Genomic DNA, 24,639 nt, shown 5'->3' on the forward strand with positions numbered 1-24,639 from the left:
ACTCTATCCAAAATGAAAAAAAAATGTTGCCTATAGTTCTACTTTATACCCCTTTTAAAATATTGAACTCTGCCGTAGCAGGATCAGTGATGTTCTCGCCCATGCCGTCCCTTCTCCCGCTTGTCTCCCCCTCTGGCGCCAGCATCTCAACAGTGGGCACCCAGCTGTGACACCTTGTGGCTTCACAGCCTGGTGCCCACTGCGCATGGACGCATTGTACTGCGCCTCCCGAATGGTCCGGCAGTCTTCTGGGACCTGTAAAGTGTCCTAGAAGACTGTGAGGGGGGGGAAGGAGGAGGGCTTGCCAGAACCAGGGATCCGCTCCCCCCTCCCCCCAAAAAAGTGCGAAATGTGGCAGTGGAGGGGGTAGGAGGCAGACAAGCAGAGCTGCCCCTTTTGGGTGGAGCTCCCTTTAATATATCTCTAAATTATGTTTTTTTTAAATGCAAGCAGTAGCTGAAATGTGATTTATTATCAATAACAGTCATAGGCTGGGGGAACGGCAAGACCTGTAAGTGTTAACTGCAGCAGAGAAAAATGGGGTTCCTGCCCTGCCAAACAGGAATGTGCTCTGTGGCAGAGCTGTGTAGATCTCAGGACTGGAGGGATAGAAATACAAATCCTCTGTCATATAAGACCTGTATAAATATTTCAGCCATATGTTTGAGGTTAATATTATATAAAGGCTGGTATGTGTGAAATGTATTTATATATTTTGTTGTTTCTTTTTGTGTATTTTTCTCTTGGTTTAAAGTTCCTGCTGGTTTCTCCTTGATCAGTGATGGTCCAGTGAGCTGAGCAGTGTGTGAGATGATTCAGTAGGAAGTTGGGACCATGGGGCAGAAGAAAAAGCCATTTCTCAGGTTACTGGAATACCTGGTGATCATAGGAGCAAGGTAAGCCATGGTTCCTTTTCATGTTTTATCACTGGAGTACTACAGCAGGCATCACTCGGGCAGTTTAGTTCTATAACCAAAACACAGCATACAGTGTCAGCAGCAATCCACTGCCTATCCAGAGCACCTTTTTATTCTTAGTAATTTCAGATCATACACTAGAAGGATAGATGACATTTTGGCAAAAATCAATATTCCATCTCTCTGTTCTCTCCCTCCTCTTTGGCTCAGAGACAGCAGCGGGAGCCATTGGCTTCTGCCAATCGCAGCCAGTGAGGAGGAAGCTGGGCCTGGCTGTGCTTTGTGAGTCAATGGACACTCAGAGCTGGCTCGGCAGTGAACCTGCACGAGTGCTCCCATAGCCAGTGGCTTGCTATGAGGACACTTGGCAAAGGGGGAGGAGCCAGGACCACTATCGGGGGACCTGAGGGGAGCGCAGTGCAGGTATGTATGACATGTTTATTATTTTAAAGAAAATGAAATGGGTTTAGAATCACTTTAAGTTGCTGTTCTGATACAATTACAGGGGATTGCAATATCTGTTCTGCTTTTGAAAATGTAAAAGTCAACACATTTTTCAGTTTAAATCCGCTAAATACATTTAAGATGCATCAAAACAAAAGTATTGTAACAAAAACAAAGCAAAGAACATTTTGTCCACTATCTGCAATGCTGCTGAGAAGGACCCTTTCTCGCTGTGTGGAGGCAACGGTTGCCTTTCAGAGACCTGATACACCCACTGCTGAGTCAGAGACAGAACTCTCCAATCTGCAAGGTGCATGAGTGTCGCTGATCCCAAAGCTATAGGTCTGTCCTGTGCAGAACAACCGCTGCTTCCACAGAAAGAGCAAGGGTTCTTCTCTGCAAGATGCTGTCAGGGGACAGGCTTTTCTTCTCAGACTGTGACTGCTTACTATAGTAAACACACAGACGATGTATACTTTTTTGTTTTGAAGCCAGCAACTGAAAGTTGTGCCTGGTACACACTACAAGTTTGTTTGTTTTTTCCGTTCAGCCCAGCGGTGATCCTGCCAGTAGGGTTGAATTCAGGATTCTGTGTTGGCCACGTGAGTTATTTCAAACCAAACTCCATAAACGGTGTCATCATGGACCTGCCTTTGTGCACCTGGACTCAATCATTTGGCAGAGTTTAGCCATAAAGTGTATGTACTGTATGATACAGCCAGCTAATTTCAGAAACCAGTTCACTGTGGTCTCTGGAAGGCTAAAGTCTGCCCATTTCATGCCACTTGTAGACATACATTATGCCATCCAGCACACTGATACAAGAAATGTTCACTTTTTGGTTGTCAGTGGTTTTTTATAAATGTAACATTTTGATGGGTGTGCATAGACAGACTTGGGTCACTCTCTCCTAGTAGTAGAGATTTGGGAAGTTGGTTCAGCACATTGTATAGGTACAGCTAAACCTGCATGGTCTCCATTTGCTGATATGCTTGCATCAGGTCTTAGGACCATAGAAATTCCAATCTTTTGGCCAGTCTCTGCGTCTTGTCTGGTTTTTAAAGTGGTAATAAAGTCTCCATTTTTTTTTCCTTTTTAATATATCAAAATCCACAAATAAAACACTCCTCGGTAAATCATTTAATTTACAAATATGAGGAAACACTTATTGCACTGAGGTTATCACTGTTACTGGCTGCAGATGTTTAGCAGTGCTTCCCCAACTCTCTGACCAGGAAGTGCAAACTGAGCACATCACAAGATGACCCTCTTTGGGACTACATGACCCAGCATCCAGTTGCCAGTTCTTTATGGTGAATGTAGTTATCATTTTTGCAATGACAGGTCCCTCCAGTCATTAAGTGGAGGAGGGAATCTGTTTTAGTGTTTTGCAATTTACAGCTTCTGATCATGATGCAATTAGTAAGCTAGTAAGGTGAAGAATATAAATATTGCAGTGAATTGTTGCCACATCTAGAGATGGGAAGGCCTGGCAAAAAGTTTTTTTTTTCCTGGAAAAATTTGAAAAAAAGTAGAGCGTGGAATATGCTCTTTTACAAAGATAATTAATATATCTATGGCATGGCATTCAAACTATAGAACATGAAGAAGTTAACCCTAAACTCTCCCAATGACACCAACGATGGGGCACAATTCCTTCCAAGGACTCGAAGAACAGGAAAGTAGGTTGGGCGCACGTCAATGATGTTGCAGATAAAACTTTTATTGGAATCTTCAAGAAAAATGCAATACAAACATGACGGCTCCCACAATACACAGAGAGCAGTAAACGCGTTTCACACAGGCATGTGCTTAGTCATCACTTAGTCAGTAATGTCTGTATCAATACACATTTACTGTTCTCTGTCCATTCAGGGCGCTGTCATGTTTGTATTGCATACCAATAAATGCTTTATCTGCAAAATCGTTGAAGTGCTGCCAACTTACTTTCATGTTCCTCCAGTGCTACAATCACGGATTGGGCCAGCACCAATTGATGTGTGGAGGGGCTGTGTGTTCATGCACTCGCCTAGATTGGTCCTCCACATTTTCTACAATTTTGGTTTCCTCCTTCCCAGTGACAGGAACGATGGGGCGCCGTTGCTCCCAGTGACAGGAACGATGGGGCACCGTTGCTCCCGGTGGCACAACCGATGGGGCGCCGTTGCTCCCGGAGGCACGACCGATGGGGCGCCGTTGCTCCCAGTGGCATGAACAATGGGGCGCCGTTGCTCCCAGTGGCACGAACGATGGGGCGCCATTGCTCCCAGTGGCACCAACACCAGCAGGCGGTCATGCAACACTGTACCCATATACATTTTTTAGCATTTTTTCGAGACAGATAAAACTTTATTTTGGTGGTATTTATTCACCACTGGGATTTTTATTTTTTTTGCTATATAAATGAAAAAGTCCAAAAATTTTGAAAAAATAATCCAAATTAGTTTATAACCAAGAATTATTATTTTTCAAAATGTTTTTTTAAATTTTTAGTTAATTTTTTTATATTATCATTTGTTTTTTTTTGTTAACATACCGTCACCCTAGCAGTACAGTGTCACCATGTCACTGTCACTACTTGTGGGGGGTGATGAAGATTTTTTTTTTTTTTTTTTTTTTTACACTGATTGCTTTTACACCCATAAAGGCTGTAAAAGCAATCATTTCTCCTTCTGCCATTGAGAAATACTGTGTGAGCTGTGATTGGTCACAGCTTGTCACATGATATAAGGCTTTTGTGAATAGCCTTGTACCATGTGCTCTCTGTGATCATTCACAGATTTCACACGTAGTAAGCAATGATGTTATAATGACATCTTGCTTACTACTATTCATTTGATCACTGATTGGCCAATCAGCGATCACATGATCGGAACCGCACACAGAGGTCCCGTACAGCAATCGGTTTTCCACTGTGTCCCAGGGAGCGCACCCAGGCTGAAAGTGGCGGGCGCCGTTTATGAACGGCAACCCGCCCCTGCACTGCTTCTGTCTGCCCATTTATATACATGAGCCGGATGGGAAGTGGTTAAACCATACAAGAGGTGTAGAGCTAGTTGCATTGAAACGGCAGCTGCCACATAAAACGTGCCCGCAGGCTCTCACCACTCTAAACGATATGGGCATCTAGTGACAATGTAACGATCTTCACATGGTTGGCAGATAAGATGATGGTTTTAATGTCATCCAAGTGAGCAGACCGTGACAGCCTCCGAAAACCCCGCCGGGTTACAATAGATGACCCTCTGGTTGTAAAGGCTCAAAGCTGTAGTCTTAGGTAGTGTAGCAGGGGTGGCGTATACGTTACTGCCATGCTTGAATCAGTGTGAGGCGGATCCACACATTACCACCTGTGTAGGTGTGGCCCAGGGACTAGCTGACGCTGCCTACGTCAACGCGTTTCGCCCACGTGACCGTGGGCTTTGTCAGGACGTCTAGACATACGTGCTCCCGGCCTTTTAATGAGAAAGACATCCCGTTCAGCCACTTAAAATGGCCAGGGGTGGTCCCAGTTTAAAGGACAGCACCTCTATGTCTCAGACAAACCATTACTTTTAAAAGTAATAGGTTAAAATCAATATAAAGCAATTTTAAACATCCACGGTGGTACTATAATTGCATGTTAATTCAATATATTAAACGGGGCCCACTTTTTCTATAGTTATTCATAGAACAGAACCCAATTATCAATGGCACAGACAGTGGTAATTCAAAGAACATTAAAAGGGGGGAAAAATTTCAATTAAAGGGAATAGTGACCATCATGGCTCTAGAAAGACCTTTAAACTCATTTCATTATTTAACCCGAGGGGTGCCAAAGTTTTTATTTTAAAAATCCAAGTCTTTTCTTTCTTCAATAACTCCATATTAAAGTCACCTCTCTAAAGAAGCATGGCGGTTTGGGACTTCCTAATCTTTTTGCCTATTTTCAGGCGGCTCAGATAGCACAATTATCGTGTACTACGGCCAGGAGTTATGTCCCCCAGTGGGTTGGCATTGAGGCCTTATCTTGCTATCCTTACGCTGTTGGGGCTCTTATGTGGCTTCCCAGTCGCTTGCGTCCTCCTGTTCTGTGTCCTATGTTATCCTATTCATTAACGGTGTGGGATAGATGGTGAGCTCGCAAACATTTATTCTCCCCACATACCCCACTAGCTCCATTTTTTTGCAATCCCGAGTTTATACCTGGCTTATCACCGTCGGTGTTTCAATGGTGGATAAATAAGGGGTTGCTGCGTACCTGGATGGGCTTCGCCCCCGTTCTCTCCACTGTTTCTTGACAAAATATCATTTGCCTCCTGGGGAATTATTTCATTATTATCAACTTATCTCATTTATCGGTATTAAACTCAAATTAATTACAGAACCTTGCACACTCAGTCCGTTGGAGGTCTCCTGTGGAGCAACTGGGATGATGAGGGGTCGTTTATCCATTGTCTGTGCTTTCCTTGTTGATCCACTCACTAAATTATTTTATATGACTCAATGGGAACGGGATTTGAATAGCTCATTAGACTTGGATACTTGGCGAGATGTAGCCCATTCTTTATCAAAGATCCCGATTAAACGCTACTTCGTTGGTCTCTGGTTCCCAAGCGCCTTTTTCTGACTTTTCTTGTCTTAATCCTTATTTCTTTTCTTTCTCTGAATTGGTCTTTGATACTTTTGGTAAATCTCTATGGCACTTTGGTGCCTATGTTCATTGATAGATGTAAAATTTCCCATCTGGTGGTGATGGTGTCCTTTGTATACAATGTGGTTGACTAGGGATATCTTTTCTATATTTCTCATGTGCTGTTATGTTCTAAGTATATGTTTATATACTTCATCTCACCGTGTCGGTGCATATTGTCTCTATTTCTATGTATACTGTTGTATACCAATCTTTCAGTAAAAATATTGAAGTATAAAATCACCTCTCTAACTTGAGGGCAAAGAAGCCTTTCACTTTCAGACTTTTTTGTTTGGTGAGTCCATTTTCCAGAGCTCAGTTCCCTGCCTATGTGGCTGAATACGTGTGTTCCCGATATATGAGACTCTGGATAGAATTGACTCCTTTAAGACGGAGGGTAGTTGTATAGCGATTAATTTGTTACTGTGTGTGGCCCGGGTCATTTTAAGGTGATAACGTTATCATACCTCATTTTAATGTGAATGGAGGATCTGTTGGCCTAATAGGTCTATTATATTTTTGTGAATTTAATAAAGCTGTTGGTTCTCTTTCAAAACCTCTTTCTTTAGGGGGTCTTCTGGATCCCCCAATATCTTTTTCTCTCTGTTGTATAATCAAAAAAGTGTGCTGTCCCTTTAAAGTTATGTGAAACGTATGCAAATCACCAATTATAAATAATAGTATAAATTGACAAACTGAAAAAATATAAAATGTAACATTTGTAGCATTTAAAAGCAACTCAAAAGGTTCATGTGATCTATATGGAATCCACGTAGTGAAGAAAGTGCTCAGTGTTGATAAACCTCCACTTCACAAAAGTGCTCCAGTGCTGGAAAAGTGCTCCTCAAAGGGAAAGAGAATGGCCTCTTACCAGATAAAGTGGATCTCAAATGATAGAGATGGAATAAGCTGATCACTCATTAACCTCCCTGGCGGTCAAACTAATCAATATTTTTGAATGTCAAAGCGGTACATTGTTTGCATGGAAATATTTTGGTTTTTTATTGTAGGCCTGTAATTCTTAGGAACAACTCACTTAAATCTGTCCAAACAAAAGTCTAGTAAACATCCCGGGTATGATAAAGTTTGAAACCCGAAATCATAAATTATAATATAATAAATAATTATAAAAAATAATAATATAATAATAATAATACATTTAATTCAATAATGTAGTCAAACTAAAAACACTGAAGTTTGAAATAGAACACCAAGTTTGCACATCACTGAGCTCAGTCGCAGAATTGTTTTCAGTGTCTGATGATGAATCTCCCAACGAATCATTATTGCTCAATTCTGCAAGTGGTTCTAATTCACTATAACTGTTCTCTAGCTTGCCTAAGACCGCTAAAAACGCCAGTGCACGATGACGTCTCACCAAGACTCCGCCTGATGCGTTTCTGCAAAACCGGCGTGCTCTGTTGCTTGGTTTCAAGTGATCAGAGCTCCTTAGGAATCCATTACAGGTCAACATACACATCCAGGGGGGTTGGCAGATCAACTCCATTTCAATCTTATCATACGTAGTAAAATGTAATTCAGACATTTTCACTTTAAGAATGTTTGTTCAATATTCCAGTCATTAGTGGATCAAACTAATGTTCATTTTTGACCACAGTGGCAAGAAAATTCGAAGGAGCTGGATGGAAAGTTTTTCCCAAATGAACAAATTTGCAACAGTGTATGTGGTTTTCATTTGGGAAATAACATTTGTTTCAAAATCAAATGTTAAAATCAAATTCAATTTTCGAACGACATTCATCAAACCATCAAATGTATTGAAAAATTTGGAATGACTGTTCATATGAACATTCGTTCAAAAATCTAATAGTGACATGGGCTGGCCCCCTCCTCAATTGATATTGGACCGACTTCTGCAGGTGTGACATTTTATACCACTTGTGGCTCCACTCCTCCCCCTGGGGGAGTTCATGTGCATCTCCCATTCTTTTTGATGAGACGTCTCGGGTGAACCAGAGTTTGTTGATGTGGGTTTATTTTAATTGTTTGAAGACATGTTTTGGGCTTTGTTCCTTTCCCCCATTTCTGTTTACATCTGGTCAGGAAGGAATAAGACGTAAAAAGGAAAAAGCAAGATATTGTCAAGACAGTTTTGGATCATTGTGGTCTCTGTTTTGTTTGATTACCATTTCTGTTATTCTGTTTATTACGGGATCTGCATATCCACATTGTTCTTTTTGTTTGTAATCCTACTGTTGCAGTAATGTCATTCTGGATTCTCTAAGTACTGTTCCATTTTCTCTATTATATTGACAATAAAAGTTGTTTGGATTAAAAAAAAAAAAAAGGGAAAAAAAAAAATCAAATAGTGTATGGCCAGCTTCTGACAGCAGTCACAGTCTGTTTGCTTAGGCTTGGTTCACATATATATTGGCATTTGATGCTTTCTCCAGTGCTTTTTTCAGCTTGCTTTGCGTTTTTCTCAACGCGTGTTTGACGCATTTTGCATTTTGTTCAGCTTTTTGGTAAAGTTAATTTTTGTTGTTGCTGGGCAGAATAAACATGGAAAATGCGGCAAAAATGCACTACTGTGCACTTCAGCAGCTTCTCCATTGAAGTCTATTGTAGCAAAAATGCTGCTTTTTGCTTTGAAAAAAGTCCCTGACCCTTTCCGAAATGCAGCAGCTCAAAAAAGCATAGATGTGAACATGTTCCTTAGGAAACCATGTTAAATGGATTATAGTGCGTTTCTGCAAAAAGCGCTAAAGAACACATTAGTGTGAACGGAGCCTTAATCTGCAGTTGGTAAATGGACTACATTTTCCCAGACAGAATTTTTCCTTTGCACATGACAATTTGTATTGTTTGCACACCACACCCTAAAGTTGGCCATACACTAAACAATCTAATTGTACAATCTCCTGAGTGACCACAACTATGTAAGTCTAAGTTCACACCTATGCATTTTCTACTGCATTTTGCAGAAATGCACAGCCATCTATTTAAAGCGGAGTTTCACCCAAAAGGGGAAGTTACGCTTTTTTGCTTTGTCGTCCCCCCCCCCCCCCCCCGCTCCCCATTAAGGATTGGCACCATGGGGGAGAGGGTACCCAAATTTGTCAGGTACCCGCTCCCACTACCGCTGTGATCGCCTAGGCAATCGGAAGTGGGAAGTGGAAGTTGTCCTCCCTCCCCATATTCTTCTGGGACACGTGACAGGTGCCAGAAGACTACGGGACCATTCACAAAGTGCAGCGCTACTCACACATGCACAGTGGGCACCTGGCTGTGAAGCCTCGAGCCACAGATGCGCCAGGGAGAGAGAAGGCGGCCGGTGAGACCAGCGGTGGTGAGGACACCGCTGGACCGAGGGACAGGTAAGTTACTGTATTTTAAAAGTCAGCAGCTGCAGTTTTTGTAGCTGCTGACTCTTCTTTTTTTTTTTTTTTTGTCAGCTGGAAGTCCACTTTTGGTCCATTTTTGGTTTTATAGACTTCAATGGAGACACTGCAGAAAAGCATGTAGTGTGTTTTTGTTGCGTTCTTAATGCATTTTAATCTGCCCAGCAAAAAGTTAGAAAGAAAAATAAAAACCGTAAAACGCATCAAAAACGCACGTGCGACTGCAGACACTCTTTCTGAGACCGGAGCATAATAAATTGGTCTCTAGCTATTACTCCGCACTGATTCTGATAGATCGTAGACAATGCCATACAACTAGGGAAAGATGGTATGCTCTTGTCCCAGATCTGACAGCTCAAAGATGGTCAGAAGTGCTTCGGTCATATGTGACTGCACCGTCAGGACCTTCCATCTGCCCCTCTACAGCATGAAGATCTGGAGATGCTGACTATTACCCACGACCAACCCTGAGAGCCCCATAACAGAGCACTTTGATTGGCTATTCCACTAAGATTATTTAAGATGGGTAGGAGGGACTCTGCAACATGTTATAAATGTTCAGTGACTTAGCCTGGGTTCACATATATGTGGTGCGGTATATCGCATGTGATTCGTACAGGTACCGCACCGCATTCCTGTGCAAATCACATGCGATTTGTGTGTGGTGCGATTGGAGCCATACATTATGCATGGCTCCAATCGCACCACACCCGCACCAAAAAGGTACAGGACCATTTTTTTGGGTCCTCACTAGAATTGGATGGGTATTCACACCTATGTGATCCAATTCTGCACATTGCACCGCGTTTTTTGGACCGCTTTTGGGGTGTTGTTAACGTAACCTACACACCAGCAGCAGTTCGCATGAACGGGGTGCGATTCTGATGCGGTGCGGAATTCGCACAGAAAATGCTGCGAATTCCGCACTGCATTAGTGTGAACCAGGGCTGAGGGAACATTCCTGCATATGGTCTGGGAGTGTGCTATGGTCTGACCAATGTGCTCACGTCACCCAATTTATAGCAGATGTGTTTGATTTACCAAATATTTGTAGCCCACTTACTTGCCTCCTGGGGGTAATTGAGGACGATATTATAGATAATGCCACGCAAACCTTCTTGAGATGATTATTTTTTTATGTGTGTAAATTGATCGTGTTACATTGGACACAAACGGATGTCCTCGGTTTGGCAGCCTGGGAAAAAAGAGTGAATTATAATGTCCCACTATATGAAATGACATATGAAGCAAGAGGATGGCCTAAAAAATGTCTTTGAATTTAGTGTAGATGGATAGAATCATCGGATACAGTAGACAACAGTCCTGGAGGGGTATAATTACTGTATAGAGTATGATCCATTGTTGTCTTTGATTATTGGATGCACTGGTACATGACACTGTGGTGTTCCCAGTATGTTGAAAGGTTGAGGAAGTGTGGGAGTTCACACCACAAAGTTTGGTTTCAAATCTGATTCCAATCTTTCTGTGTTCCTTTTCTTTTCCTGACAATTTTTCTTAACTATCTCTATTACTAAGAAGCAACATCTTACTGCTGCACACAGAATAATACATGTGAAACTGCTCTATGTACTTGTGGTATCCGTCTTATTATATTTACTGTATGGCTTTGCAGACAACATTTGATTAGCCATTTGGTTGTGTTACATTGTGCAATGTCTTGGAAGAACTGGATAATATTTACGGACTCACTTTTGTTCTTTTCTGTATATTTCTTCAAAGGTTTTGTACCAGAAATTGTTTTTATACAGACCTGTTATGCTGTATATATTTGTGCAGATGGCAATAAAACAATCGAAAAAAAACAAACACATGTACAAAAATGCAAAACGCATCGCAAAAAGCACTGCAGAAACAGATCAAAGGGAAACTGCATAGGTGTGAACCAGGCCTGATAGGAGGACAAAGCTAAACAATCCATTTAATTAGTATCAATTAATCAGGTCCTTGCTCTAGAATTGATGGTAGATCTAAAGGAAAGCCTACAATCAGATTGCATGGTGGATGGTTAGTTTAGGACTCTGTTTCACTGTTTTATGTGTTTTTTGTATTAAACATTTGATACAAAAGATTCTTAAAATGGCAACCAGCAGGTTTAGGTGATCGTATCAGTACTTTGAACTGGATTCTGAGGAGTACAGGCAGCCAAGGCAGACCTAGGACAATGAATGTGACCCAGTGCAGGCCTATAACTCGTATTTCGAGTGTAACACCGAACTTTAATAGGGATTAACTTCCTTTATTGCACAATGTGTATTGCATCAATTAGGAAACCTTTATCCTGTGTGTGCTGTTCTCCTCATATTTGTTATTTAACTGTGCATTGTATTACCAATTCTTATTTCACCATGTTTGTTTCTATGTCTTGATCTGTTGCTGCCATCTGCTGGCCAGAATTTGCATGCTGCATGCCTTTGTTATAGCTAGTAAGTGTTTTCTCTGCTGGGCGTGGTTTTAGGCAAGCCTTGGTTCTGGTCACTTCCTGCAGCCATTTTATCTGCTGTATAGCTGTGTGACAGGACATTCAATACCCTGGGCTTGTGAAGGCATCAGTTTTTGACCAGCAGTTAGCCTCAGGAAAGATTATAACAGGACAGCATCAATACCTCTACTACCTTACAGTATTGTATCACTGTTTGTCGCTGTATTTTGGACCAAATAAACCCACGCTGATTTCATTCCTGTGTATACGTTTGGATCTGTCTAACCTGAACATCTGCCGGTCCGGTCTGCTCCACTGCTTGGATACGAAGGTAGGAAGTTACACAGCCATTATCAGTTATACCTTCATTCGCCTTCATGTGGGGACAGAACAGTCAAAAACTGCCTTAAAGTCCATACCCCGCTACAGATTTCCTCAGAGTCCAGTACCACACTCAGGAATCTCCCTAGCAACAGGCCCACTTGCAGCAAATCTGCCCGGTTACAGTGCATGTTTCCACAAGCCTATGCGGAAGCACTGCACATACGCAGTATCTATAGTCTCGCCTGGAAGTCCTCCACAACTCGCCAAGCCATTCCTAAAGTCCTATATTAACTTTTCCTCGCATAACAGAAGTACTGTTTATGCACGTTCCTTACACTGCCGTGGCCGCCGCAAAACCCCGCAATTCATTCTAAATATCTTAGAAATTTTGTCAAGGTGCCCTATCGGAGCTGTGCTGCGATTTTCAGCGCCCAATTCAAAACTTCATTTTCTTAAAGGGACAGCGCACCTTAAGTCAAAATGGCCGAAAAGGACTTTGCACAGTTCCCCAGTGATGAACTAAAGCAAATACAACCTGATACTGATCATTATGAAGGGCAGGGAACAGAATCCACACTTCCAGCAGAACAAGTCATACGACCAAGACGCTCTCTCAAACCGACAGTAAAAGTCATTGAAAATTATCACACCACGAAAGATGAGCTATGTGATAACCTGGAGGAGCAATGGGAACGAGTTTCCTCCCTCATGTCCGGACTTAAATCCTCCTCAGGTGATGCCACAAGCTTACAAGTTGCCATCGGGCGGCTGGACACAGCTCAAGAAAGATACAATAGACTGTCCACAAGGTATATAACCTTTCTAAAAGACTCTAATATCGATGAAGCCCTATCAGAACTAAGCAAGGCAGAATCAATAGCCAGACAAAGAGACGTCATGGTGCTGGATGTTAAAGGTAAAGCGGAACTCCGTATCTCGCATTTGCAAGAAACTAAATCACACAGATCAAATTCATCTAAACATTCCTCTCGGTCATACAGATCATCGTGCTCAAGAAGCTCAGCCTTGAGCGACAGATTACTAGAGGCCCGCATAAACGCAGAGCAATCCAAAGCGAGACGCTCCTTCACTGAAAAAGAAGCTCTTGCAAGGGCAGAGGCCAAGAGGGCAGAAGCAGAAGCAGAGGCCAAGAGGGCAGAGGCAGAAGCAGAGGCCAAGAGGGCAGAAGCAGAGGCTCGAATAAAGATTTTCGAATCAGAGATGCAGGAGGAAATTGCATTAGCTAAAGTAAGACTACTTGAGCAAGCATTGAGCCAAGGTCTTGATCCAGTCTGCTCGCTACCACAGGAGATAGATGATCCAGTTGATCGCACCAGTGACTATGTACTGAATCAGTTATCTGCGCCACCCCCAGTTTGCAGTACCGTCCAAGCCGACAACACTGAAACCTCCAAGTCAGCTCTACCTGCGGTACCACTGCCACCCACAGCACCCGAGCAACCTAATAACCGTTACCCGGAAGTGCCCTCTCAAGGACGGTTGTTACAGAAAGATCGCTATCAGGCGTTTTCTGGCCTACCTCCACAGCTCAAGCAGCAGTCATCACAATATACAGAGGCTAAACGAAAGCTTAACCCTGCAGCTACATCGTTCTACCCGGAAGCATCTCACCCCTTCACGCCAGGCAGCCAATACGCCCCAGGGGCATCACAAGTCGTCATGGCAACAAGCAGTGAGAAATCAGATATGTCTGAGTTTGCCAGGTTTATGGTGAGCAGAGAGCTAATCAACACCAGTCTCTCAAAATTTGATGACCGTGCAGAGAGCTACAGAGCTTGGAAGGCAACCTTCAAGGCCGCCATCGCTAACCTCAACCTAACCGCAGAGCAGGAGTTTGACCTCTTGATCAAATGGCTGGGCCCAGGCTCCACAAATCGTGTCAAGAGCCTCAGAACTGTTTATGTGGGACAAGCAGAAGCAGGTCTTGCTGTCGCCTGGCAGAGACTCGAACGTACCTTCGGCAGTGCAGAAGCAATAGAGAAGGCCCTATTCAAGAGACTGCAGAACGTTCCAAGGATCAATCTCAAGGATGTCCAGAAGCTTCAGGATTTAAGTGATCTGCTCATGGAACTGGAGCTTGCCAAGGGTGACCCTCGTCTGTCTGGGCTTTGTTACCTGGATACAGCTCATGGAGTGAACCCAATTGTCGTGAAGCTACCATACAGTCTGCAAGAAAAGTGGGCGGCATCAGTCTCAAGGTACAAAAGAGAGCATGACATCACCTTCCCCCCATTTATTCACTTCTGTAGGTTTATCGATGAACAGTCCCAGATGAGGAATGACCCCAGCCTCGACTTCCTGGAGTTCAACACTACAGCTTCAGCAACATCATCATCAAGGTATGAAAGCATCACGCATAAACACAGAGACTTCAAGAGCAGCGTGAGTGTTAGAAAGACTAACCTACCATCTCCTGCAGTACCCACGGGTAAACAGTACACCACCTCATCAGGAGATAAGACTTTCAATCGTGAATGTCCCATTCATAAAAAACCACACTCTCTGAACAAATGTAGAGGGTTTAGATCCAAAACCATACAGGAGCGCAAGAAAATCCTCACCGAGCTTGGGGTATGTTTCAGATGCTGCGCTTCATTGGAGCACATGGCTAAGGACTGTAAATCTGTCATCAAGTGTGAGGAGTGTCATAGTGAAAGACATGCCTCAGCTATGCACCCAATCCCACTCTCCGGAGATTCACCCACTGCCGTCACAACCATTCCTGCTCCAAGTCATGGCGGGGAGCCCCAGAATTACGCTAACGCAGCCACCGCTGTTTCCTGCTCATGCTTGGATGTATGTGGGGAGGGCCAGTGTGAGAAATGTTGTGCCCGAATATGCCTAATCAAGGTCTACCCAGAGGGACTACCAGAAAAGGCAGTAAAAATGTATGCCATCATTGACGACCAAAGCAACCGGTCCCTAGCAGGTCCTAAATTCTTTGAAGCCTTTGGAATAAAGGGACCATCTGAACCCTATACCTTAAACACCTGCTCAGGCCGCATAGAGACTAGCGGCAGAAGGGCACAAGGATTCATCGCCTCTCCTGTCAGTGGGGATATGGAAATACCCTTACCGACGCTGATCGAATGCGATCAAATACCCAACCATAGGGATGAGATTCCTACCCCAGAAGCTGCATTTCACCAACCTCACCTAAGGCACCTAGCCAACGTTATCCCACCTATGGACATCAACGCCGAGATTCTACTCCTGCTCGGCAGAGACAATCTAAGGGTACACAAAGTGCGTCAACAGTGTAATGGTCCTGACTATGCACCATACGCCCAGAGACTGGACTTGGGATGGGTAATCATAGGAAATGTATGCTTAGATCAACCAAAAATCAACTCCTTCAAAACGTACGTGCGTGCAGATGGACGCACAACTTGCATTAAGCCGTGTCCTCATCACTATGAGGTGAGAGAGAAGTCTCCAAGCCTCGTACATCTACCTGACGTCATTAATCCCCTCTTTGCCGACAACTTGGGGAGATCAGTCTTTCATACAACCAAGGACGACGATAAAGTAGCCTTGTCAGTAGAGGACAGAGAATTTGTCAAGATAATGGACAGTGAGTTCTTTAAAGACGAAACCAATCACTGGGTTTCTCCATTACCCTTCCGAGCTACCAGGGTAAGACTCCCGAACAACCGGGAACAAGCTCTGTCTAGATTTAACTCTCTTCAGCGTACCATGAACAGCAAGCCTGAAATGAGAGAACACATCGTTGCCTTTATGGATAAAATATTCCGTAACAATCATGCAGAACCAGCTCCATCCTTAAGGAAGAACGACAAGTGCTGCTACTTGCCTTCATTCGGAGTATATCATGCCACTAGACCTATGTCTGTAGGTTCCTTTACTAACTCTACTTGGCTTACAGGTCAGGAGTTTCTGCTAAGACAGGCGGACGAATGTGTACAGGAAGTTTTCAGCATCCAGGATCCGGATAATGATCCAGAAATCCGCGCTGAAGTTAGTGTATTGGTCACTGGAACAAAGCAAATCTCCAGCCTCGGTAGCCAACGCTTTGAACATTTCTCCAGTTGGATGAGACTCGTCAGGACTATCGCAAGGTTAGTGCACATTGCAAAATGTTATCACAATACTCACAAAGATAAGGATTGTCATGGTTGGCACGTCTGCCATAAACCCTTCTCTGCGGAGAACATCTCTCATAGTGAGTCCCTCATAATACGTCACGTCCAACAAGAGGAATTCAATGTAGAATGGAAGTGCTTATACAACAAACAGCAGATTCCAATAAAAAGCCCTCTTGCCAACTTAAATCCAGTTATTGACAGTTTTGGCTTGCTCAGAGTTGGTGGTCGTTTGAATCAAGCCCACCTAAGAGTTGCAGAACAAAATCCTCTCATCATTCCCAGCAAACACCATATCACCGTCTTGCTGATCCGACACTACCACAAAAAGACTGAACACCAGGGCAGGCAAATCACTGAGGGCAAATTACGGTCTGCTGGCCTTTGGATTATAGGTATGAAAAGACGTGTGGCCCAAGTACTGCATGACTGTGTTCACTGTCGCAAAGCTAGAGGAAAACAACTACACCAACAAATGGCTGATTTGCCTGCGGACAGACTATGTACAGAGCCGCCTTTCACCTACGTTGGCCTAGACGTCTTCGGGCCATGGATGGTGTCCGCACGCAGGACTCGTGGCGGTCACGCAAACAGTAAGCGTTGGGCTGTACTATTTACTTGCATGAGTGTGCGAGCCGTTCACTTAGAGGTCATAGAATCCATGGACACATCCAGCCTTATTAATGCCTTAAGACGGTTCTTCGCAATCAGAGGACCAGTGAAACAGTTGAGGTCTGACCGTGGAAGCAACTTCATTGGAGCCTGTAGAGAACTGAACATAGACACCAAATCCATTCAAGATCACTTGGCGGAAAAGGGTTGCACCTGGATTTTCAATCCTCCTCATAGTTCCCACATGGGGGGCTCCTGGGAGAGAATGATCGGCATCTCACGCAACATCTTGAATTCTATGTTGATGGATGTAAACTCTTCAAGACTCACACATGAGACTCTAGTCACCCTTCTCGCTGAAGTTTCAGCTATCATCAATTCTAGACCCCTCGTGCCAGTATCTATGGATCCTGAAACACCAGCTGTACTGACTCCAGCTATCCTACTTACCCAAAAAACTGAGATTACGCTATTACCTAGTGGAGAATTTACTCATGCGAATATCTACCAAAAACACTGGAAACGTGTACAATACCTAGCTGATTACTTCTGGAACTGGTGGCGAAAGGAGTATCTCAAGATTCTTCAAGGAAGAAGAAAGTGGCAACACCACAAACCAAACCTAAAAGAAGGCGACCTCGTGTTAATGAAGGAGCAACATACCGTACGGTTTGACTGGCCTATGGGACTAATTACAAAAGTTCTTCCTAGCAAGGATGGCAAGGTCCGTAAAGTGGAGTTGAAGATCTTCAGAAAGGGTGAGCTAAAAATGTTTGCAAGGCCAATTAACGAACTCATTTTGATACTACCCATCGAGAACATTCCTGCTGGGTGAACTCTCCTGAACTTGAACTTTGTGGATCTTCTCTATTCCAACTCGGAATCTACTATATTGTTATGTTTATTGCATTCTAACATGTTCTTTGTTACAGGTTGTTTTATATTTTATGGACATTCGTCATAGTGAAATCCCTTATGGAATTTCAGACGGGGAGTGTGCTGTTCTCCTCATATTTGTTATTTAACTGTGCATTGTATTACCAATTCTTATTTCACCATGTTTGTTTCTATGTCTTGATCTGTTGCTGCCATCTGCTGGCCAGAATTTGCATGCTGCATGCCTTTGTTATAGCTAGTAAGTGTTTTCTCTGCTGGGCGTGGTTTTAGGCAAGCCTTGGTTCTGGTCACTTCCTGCAGCCATTTTATCTGCTGTATAGCTGTGTGACAGGACATTCAATACCCTGGGCTTGTGAAGGCATCAGTTTTTGACCAGCAGTTAGCCTCAGGAAAGATTATAACAGGACAGCATCAATACCTCTACTACCTTACAGTATTGTATCACTGTTTGTCGCTGTATTTTGGACCAAATAAACCCACGCTGATTTCATTCCTGTGTATACGTTTGGATCTGTCTAACCTGAACATCTGCCGGTCCGGTCTGCTCCACTGCTTGGATACGAAGGTAGGAAGTTACACAGCCATTATCAGTTATACCTTCATTCGCCTTCATGTGGGGACAGAACACTGTGTCCTCATTTCCTGACGATCATATTGAGTGGCAAAGCACAGATGGCCACACATCAATGCCTGGAATCCAGCCTTGTGTCATCTTATCACTGGCCTGTAGTTCCCATATCATACAGTAGGGGGCGCAGCTGGTGGAAAAGGAAGCTCCTAAGACTCCTAAAACAGCGGTACAAATGACAGAGGCCAACATCCACCGATTTCTGCAGCGGTTTCTGCCACCTGTGAGCAGCTGGCTGCAGCCACAAAGCCCTGTACACTTAGGCTAGCTTCACACCTATGCAGGTTGTGTTTGAGCCATTTTTGCATTGTCTTTTGCGTTGCGTTTTTGCCACGTTTTTGATGCGTTTTGCTTGTTTTTAAAAAAAATAAAAAATTATTGTTGCTAGGCAGATTTAAAATGCAAAATGTATCAAAAACGCATCGCATGCTTTTCTGCAGCGTTTCCATTGAAGTCTATAAAACTAAAAGCACAACTTTTTGCGTTAAAAAAAAGTCCCTGAAAACGCACAGATGTGAACATGTCCAATAGGAAATCATGTTAAATGGACTGTACTGCATTTCTGCAAAATGCAAAACGCTGCAGAAAATGCTTAGGTGTGAACCTGGGGTAAAGGCTTCTTTCACACTGATCCGTTTTTCTTCCACTTTTGCCTTAAAAAAGTGGAAGAAATACGTGTAAACTTAATCCTATGGAAGTCTTCACACTGATCTGTTGCAGGTCTGCTGCATTTGTGGTGCAGGTTTGGTGCAGGAAAAAATTCACCAATAATGCACCTCTCCATTGAAATAAATGGCAAACGTGGCAAAAATGCATCAAAAATGTACCCTCGTTGCATTTTTGTTGCTGTTTTTGAGTCATATGTTCTGTAAAAAATGCACTGCAAACGCAGTAAAAACACACCAATAAATGCATATGCATTTTTGCTATGCATTAGTGTGAAAGTAGCCTTACACTCCGATCACATTGGGTTCGATTTGGCTGCGATTTGGATGCCAGGCGACTTGCAAATCGTATGCCAAGTTGCACCCTATTGTCTGCTATTAGAGCGGATATATGTGTGCAGTTCCGAATTGGTCGGAGCCGCACTGATTTCTAAAGTGATGCCCATCACCAGCAAGGCTCCCATCATCCATACACATCTGCACCAGAGGCTGCTCAGTAGCTCTGAGGAAAGGGTCTCGTCCCCGAAACGCGTCAACCATTTGACCGCACTGACAGTTGGATCACCTTGCTTGCCGTTGTGGCCATCGTCATTATGCAAATGCTCTTTAGATACATGCTTGGTCTGTGAGTATGATTTTACCTTTCATACCTTTCAATAAACCTTGGATAATGCACTAGGTGTGTGCACCACCTCTTTATTCTTTATCTAGTCAATGCACTACTTTTGTTGCGATTTGCATAGATATCTGCGCCAGATGTCTTGCAAATCGCAGCTGAAATCAGCTTCACTGTAAGTTGCATAATTTCAAAATCTGCTTTGATGTGACCGGGGGGTAAATGACAGGTCACCAGCAGCTGCAATTAGCAATGGCTGCCCACACAGCCAGTAATTACCTGCAATGATTGCTGCTGGACACAGCCACATCCTGCCTCTGTATATTGCACCAGGGCTAGTCGCCCGTGTGAATGTAGCCTTATGCCTTGGCTTTCATGGGCCAATTCAGTTTTACTCTCCCCAGACCGGGCAGGTGCAAGTTACCACAGCCACAGGTTGTGTTCAGCAGGTAGTACCATGGTAAACAGGACCCAATAAATTGAAGGGGGCGCTCCTCAGCTGCCTATTTTTTACTACCCCCCCAACTGCTTGTGTAAACTAAGCCTTAGGGCTCTTGCACACAGATAGCAAAAACTGTCACTTATTTTTACTGATCTAAATGCAGCCCATATTTTTTGACCACTTGAGCGCCAGAAGATTTTACCCCCTTCATGACCAGACCATTTTTTTTTGCAGTTCGGCACTGCGTTAATTAATTGGTGATTGCGCTGTCATGCAATATATTTTTTTCACACAAATAGAGCTTTCTTTTGGTGGTATTTGATAACCACTGGGTTTTTTTATTTTTTGCAATATAAATTAAAAAAGACTGAAAATTAAAAAAAAAAGCAAAACTTTTTTTTACTTTCTGCTATAAAACATGTCCAATAAAAGAATAAAAAAAAAAAAAAATCAAATTTCTTCATACATTTTGGCCAAAATGTACTCTGCTACATGTCTTTGCTTAAAAAAAAATCCCAATAAATGCGTCTTGATATGCAGACTGATATTCTTCAAAACGTACAGGGATTGGACTGCTGAGGACTGGGGTAAAGTCATTTTCTCTGATGCATCCCCTTTACGATTGTTTGGGGCATTCGGAAAAAACCTTGTCTGGAGAAGAAAAGGTGGGGGCCCCCATCAGTCCTGTGTCATGCCAACAGTAAAGCATCCTGAGACCATTCATGTGTGGGGTTGCTTCTCAGCCAAGGGAGTGGGCTCACTTACAATTTTGCTTAAGAAACACAGCCATGTATAAAAAAAGGTACAAAAATATCCTCCAAGAACAACCAACCATCCAAGAACAGTTTGGTGAGGAATAGGGCTGTATACACCTTTGCCAGATGCTTGTGTTAACGAAAAAAAAAAAAACCTGGACAGTTTTGCACAAGTATTCACTGATCATTATGCAGGATGGTTTGTTCTAGAAAAAAAAAAACATGCGTAATAAGATCAGTAATATTTCTAGGGCCATGTCAAGGTAGCCTAAAACTACATGCACGGGGGTAGAAAAAATGCCACTTTTAGATGCATTTTTCTTTTTTTTTTTATGCCTCTAAACACAGGTCAGTATTTTCCAATGTGTTCACACACATTGTGGCATTTATAATATTTTAGAACAGGGTTTAGGGGCATAAAAAATGTCCCAAACCTGCCTTCGGAGAGAAGCGTACTGGCGTAATTTATTTAATATTTATTACAGGTACTTATATAGCGCTGTCAATTTACGCAGCTATATACACTGCTCAAAAAAATAAAGGAATGCTTATTAATGAGAGTATAGCATCACGTCAATGAAACTCCTGGGATATTGATCTGGTCAGTTAAGTAGCAGAGGGGGTTGTTAATCAGTTTCAGCTGTTTTGGTGTTAATGAAATTAACGACGGGTGCACTAGATGGGCAACAATGAAGCGACCCCCAAAACAGGAATGGTTTTACAGGTGGAGGCCACTGACATTTTTTTCCCTACTCCTTTTTTCTGACTGTTTGTCACTAGTATTGCTTTTAGATAGGGTCAGTGTTACTACTGGTAGCATGAGGCGATACCTGGACCCTACAGAGTTTGCATAGGCAGTCCAACTCCTCCAGGGTGGCACAGCAATACATGCCATTGTCAGAAGGTTTGCTGTGTCTCCCAGCACAGTCTCAAGAACATGGAGGAGATTCCAGGAGACAGGCAGTTACTCTAGGAGAGCTGGACAGGGCCGTAGAAGGTCCTTAACCCATCAGCAGGACCGGTGTCTGCTCCTTTGTGCAAGGAGGAACAGGATGAGCACTGCCAGAGCCCTACAAAATGACCTCCAGCAGGCCACTGGTGTGAATGTCTCTAACCAAACAATCAGAAATAGACTTCATGAGGGTGGCCTGAGGGCCCAACGTCCTCTAGTGGGCCCTGTGCTCACTGCCCGGCACCATAGAGCTCGATTGGCATTTGCCATTGAACACCAGAATTGGCAGGTCCACCACTGACACCCTGTGCTTTTCACAGATGAGAGCAGGTTCACCCTGAGCACATGTAATAGATGTGAAAGGGTCTGGAGAAGCCGTGGAGAATGTTATGCTGCCTGTAACATCATTCAGCATGACCGTTTTGTTGGTGGGTCAGTGATGGTCTGGGGAGGCATATCCATGGAGGGACGCACAGACCTCTACAGGCTACACAATGACACTCTGACTGCCATTAGGTATTGGGATGAAATCCTTGGACCCATTATCAGACCCTATGCTGGTACAGTGGGTCCTGGGTTCCTCCTGGTGCATGACAATGCCCGGTCTCATCTAGCGAGCGTTTGCAGGCAGTTCCTGGAGGATGAAGTAATTGATGCCATTGAATGACCCCCACGCTCGCCTGACCTAAATCCAATAGAACACCTCTGGGATATCATGTTTTGGTCCATCTGACGGAAAAAAAAAGACAGGACTGTGTGGTATGGAAGAGCTGTGTAAATGTAAGGACTGCAGGGACAGTAATAAAATCATTTGACAGGTAAAACAGCTGAGGTCTATGTCATTTATCTGTGCATTTAGCGGTTTTTCAGTTCAGAATTCACAAGCTGGCCACAATAATCTAAGATTGGTGTCACCCAGGCTAAAAAAGAAAGAATGCATCCAGAAGATATGTACAGGTACAAATCTGTCACAGAGATATACACCTTAATTATTTCAAAAAACAAATATAAAACCTTTTATGTTTACTGATAGCAACTATTTAATTGCTTGTGAATAGTTAGAAAATGAATAAAACCTAAGACCCAAGTCAAGCAACATCTAAAGTAAAGCTGTACCATTTTCTAAACATATATTTATATCAGAGCCTCTGTCTGATCTATTGATCTGCATTGCCACCTGTGTCCCTATTGGGGAGAGTACCCCTCATTTCCCATCAGGACAGGAAGTTATGGGAAATCCATTCTATATATTAGAAGGATTCAAAAGCTCAACGTTTTGCATTAAAGTAAACAAAGAAGCTGGCCCCACTACAATGACATGGTATTTAAACAGACTGTATTGTTCTGGACAAGATCACCAAACGTTCAACCAGACCAAGCCTCAGTTTGATGCATTTCACCCAGAAGAGCTTACCATATATAGGGAGCACTGATGAGCTCTATTATGCTGCCAACTGGCTGCCGCAGAGATGGGTGGATTGTGGACTAATGAACAGCAGCTCTCCCTTGTACAGTCATAAAGGAAAGCGACAACTAGAGGGGCACTACATATCTTAGAGTAGGACATTGGTGACCAGTTGGTGGCCCTTTAGGCGGTTTTTAGAACTGACAGCTGCTTATTGGAAATCTTTGAGAGTAGTATGGTGTGTATTCCCACTCCCAAAATTTACAGTTATGACATGCTGAGGAAGAGCAGACACACACATACTATTTTTTTTTTTTAATTCTTTCACATGTGCATGACTGTTGACCACAAAAACGGGCATTACTTTTATTTTTATAGCCTGCAAACATTGATCTCAGGGTAAAACTAAGGGTTGTTCTGATGTATAATTGATCTGAATTTTCTCCTTTGTTTCTGCAACTCTAAAACGTTTCATAAGTCTACAATCATGTAACAGGCAAAAATAGTGCAATGGGTCTCACACTGACCAATACGGATTATCATACAGCATAAGTTCAGCAGCAAGCAATATGCAGACAACTCCAGTCCTGGAGTTTTATAAGGTATGTAAAAAATGTCTAATACTGTGCAAGCAGATCTTTGCCTCATTTACATGACAGCGGGACTAGCGCCTATCTTGAATACCATGGACATATGATTACAAATACTGTAAGCTGCCTTCCTGATGTCAGCCAGTAGATGGCAGCAGAATTCCAGGGTTCTATGGATTGGGCCCTATACAGTATATACCAGATTTATGATCTCAGATTTCATACTAAGCTCACTAAGTAATGACAAAAAGTAGTCTGTGCTTTCATACACAAAGAAAAGAATTCATGCTCCAGCTACTACATTCTCTTCACGGTTTGCTTAGACTTTCTTCATGTGCTTTATCATACACAACGATTGCACCCACACTTATCTTGAAAGGCTTTTGAAATTTGTGCTCAGTCAGTGCAAGCAGAAAACTGGACTGGATGTTTAAAATCATAAAAAATGCAGACTAGAATTTTTGATAAGCGCTTTCAGCTTGAACAGTATCAGCACCGATTTTCCTTAATTAAATGGACGCAGAGTTTATGATCGGGCCAGACATGCCCTTCATTTCATGTTCTTTTAGCCGGCTTGGCTGTCATTTGTTTTTCTCTCCCCGGCGCACGCTCACGTTGCTGTTCTTGCTTAAAATTTTCCTCCTGTTTTTTCTGCTGCAATTTAAGTGCTCGCTTCTGAAAACAAGACAAGAAATCCATCAGTAACTGTTCCATCAATGAAAAGGCTAGCACAAAGTTATGCTTGTAATTGTCAGCCTTGAAATGCCTCTTGAGAGTTGTAGTTTTACAACAGC

General features: G+C 43.0%; 1 protein-coding gene across 10 annotated transcripts in view; it reads left to right on the forward strand.

Annotated features, from left to right (window-relative positions):
• LOC149468331 (uncharacterized) overlaps positions 1-24,639 on the forward strand; it is a 654,932-nt gene that overhangs the window by 434,946 nt on the left and 195,347 nt on the right. For 4 of the 10 annotated variants that reach the window (XM_089670290.1, XM_089670291.1, XM_089670293.1 and 1 more), the window contains one exon: positions 755-896. The exons of the other annotated variants lie outside the window; for them this stretch is intronic. The gene's annotated coding sequence lies outside the window, so the exon portion shown is untranslated. The remainder of the gene's footprint in view (positions 1-754; positions 897-24,639) is intronic. 10 annotated transcript variants of the gene reach the window in all.

The sequence above is a fragment of the Staurois parvus genome, unplaced genomic scaffold (assembly GCF_062004578.1).
Source record: "Staurois parvus isolate SC_StPar_1 unplaced genomic scaffold, SC_StPar_1.0 ptg000089l, whole genome shotgun sequence".
NCBI classification, from domain to species: domain Eukaryota; kingdom Metazoa; phylum Chordata; class Amphibia; order Anura; family Ranidae; genus Staurois; species Staurois parvus.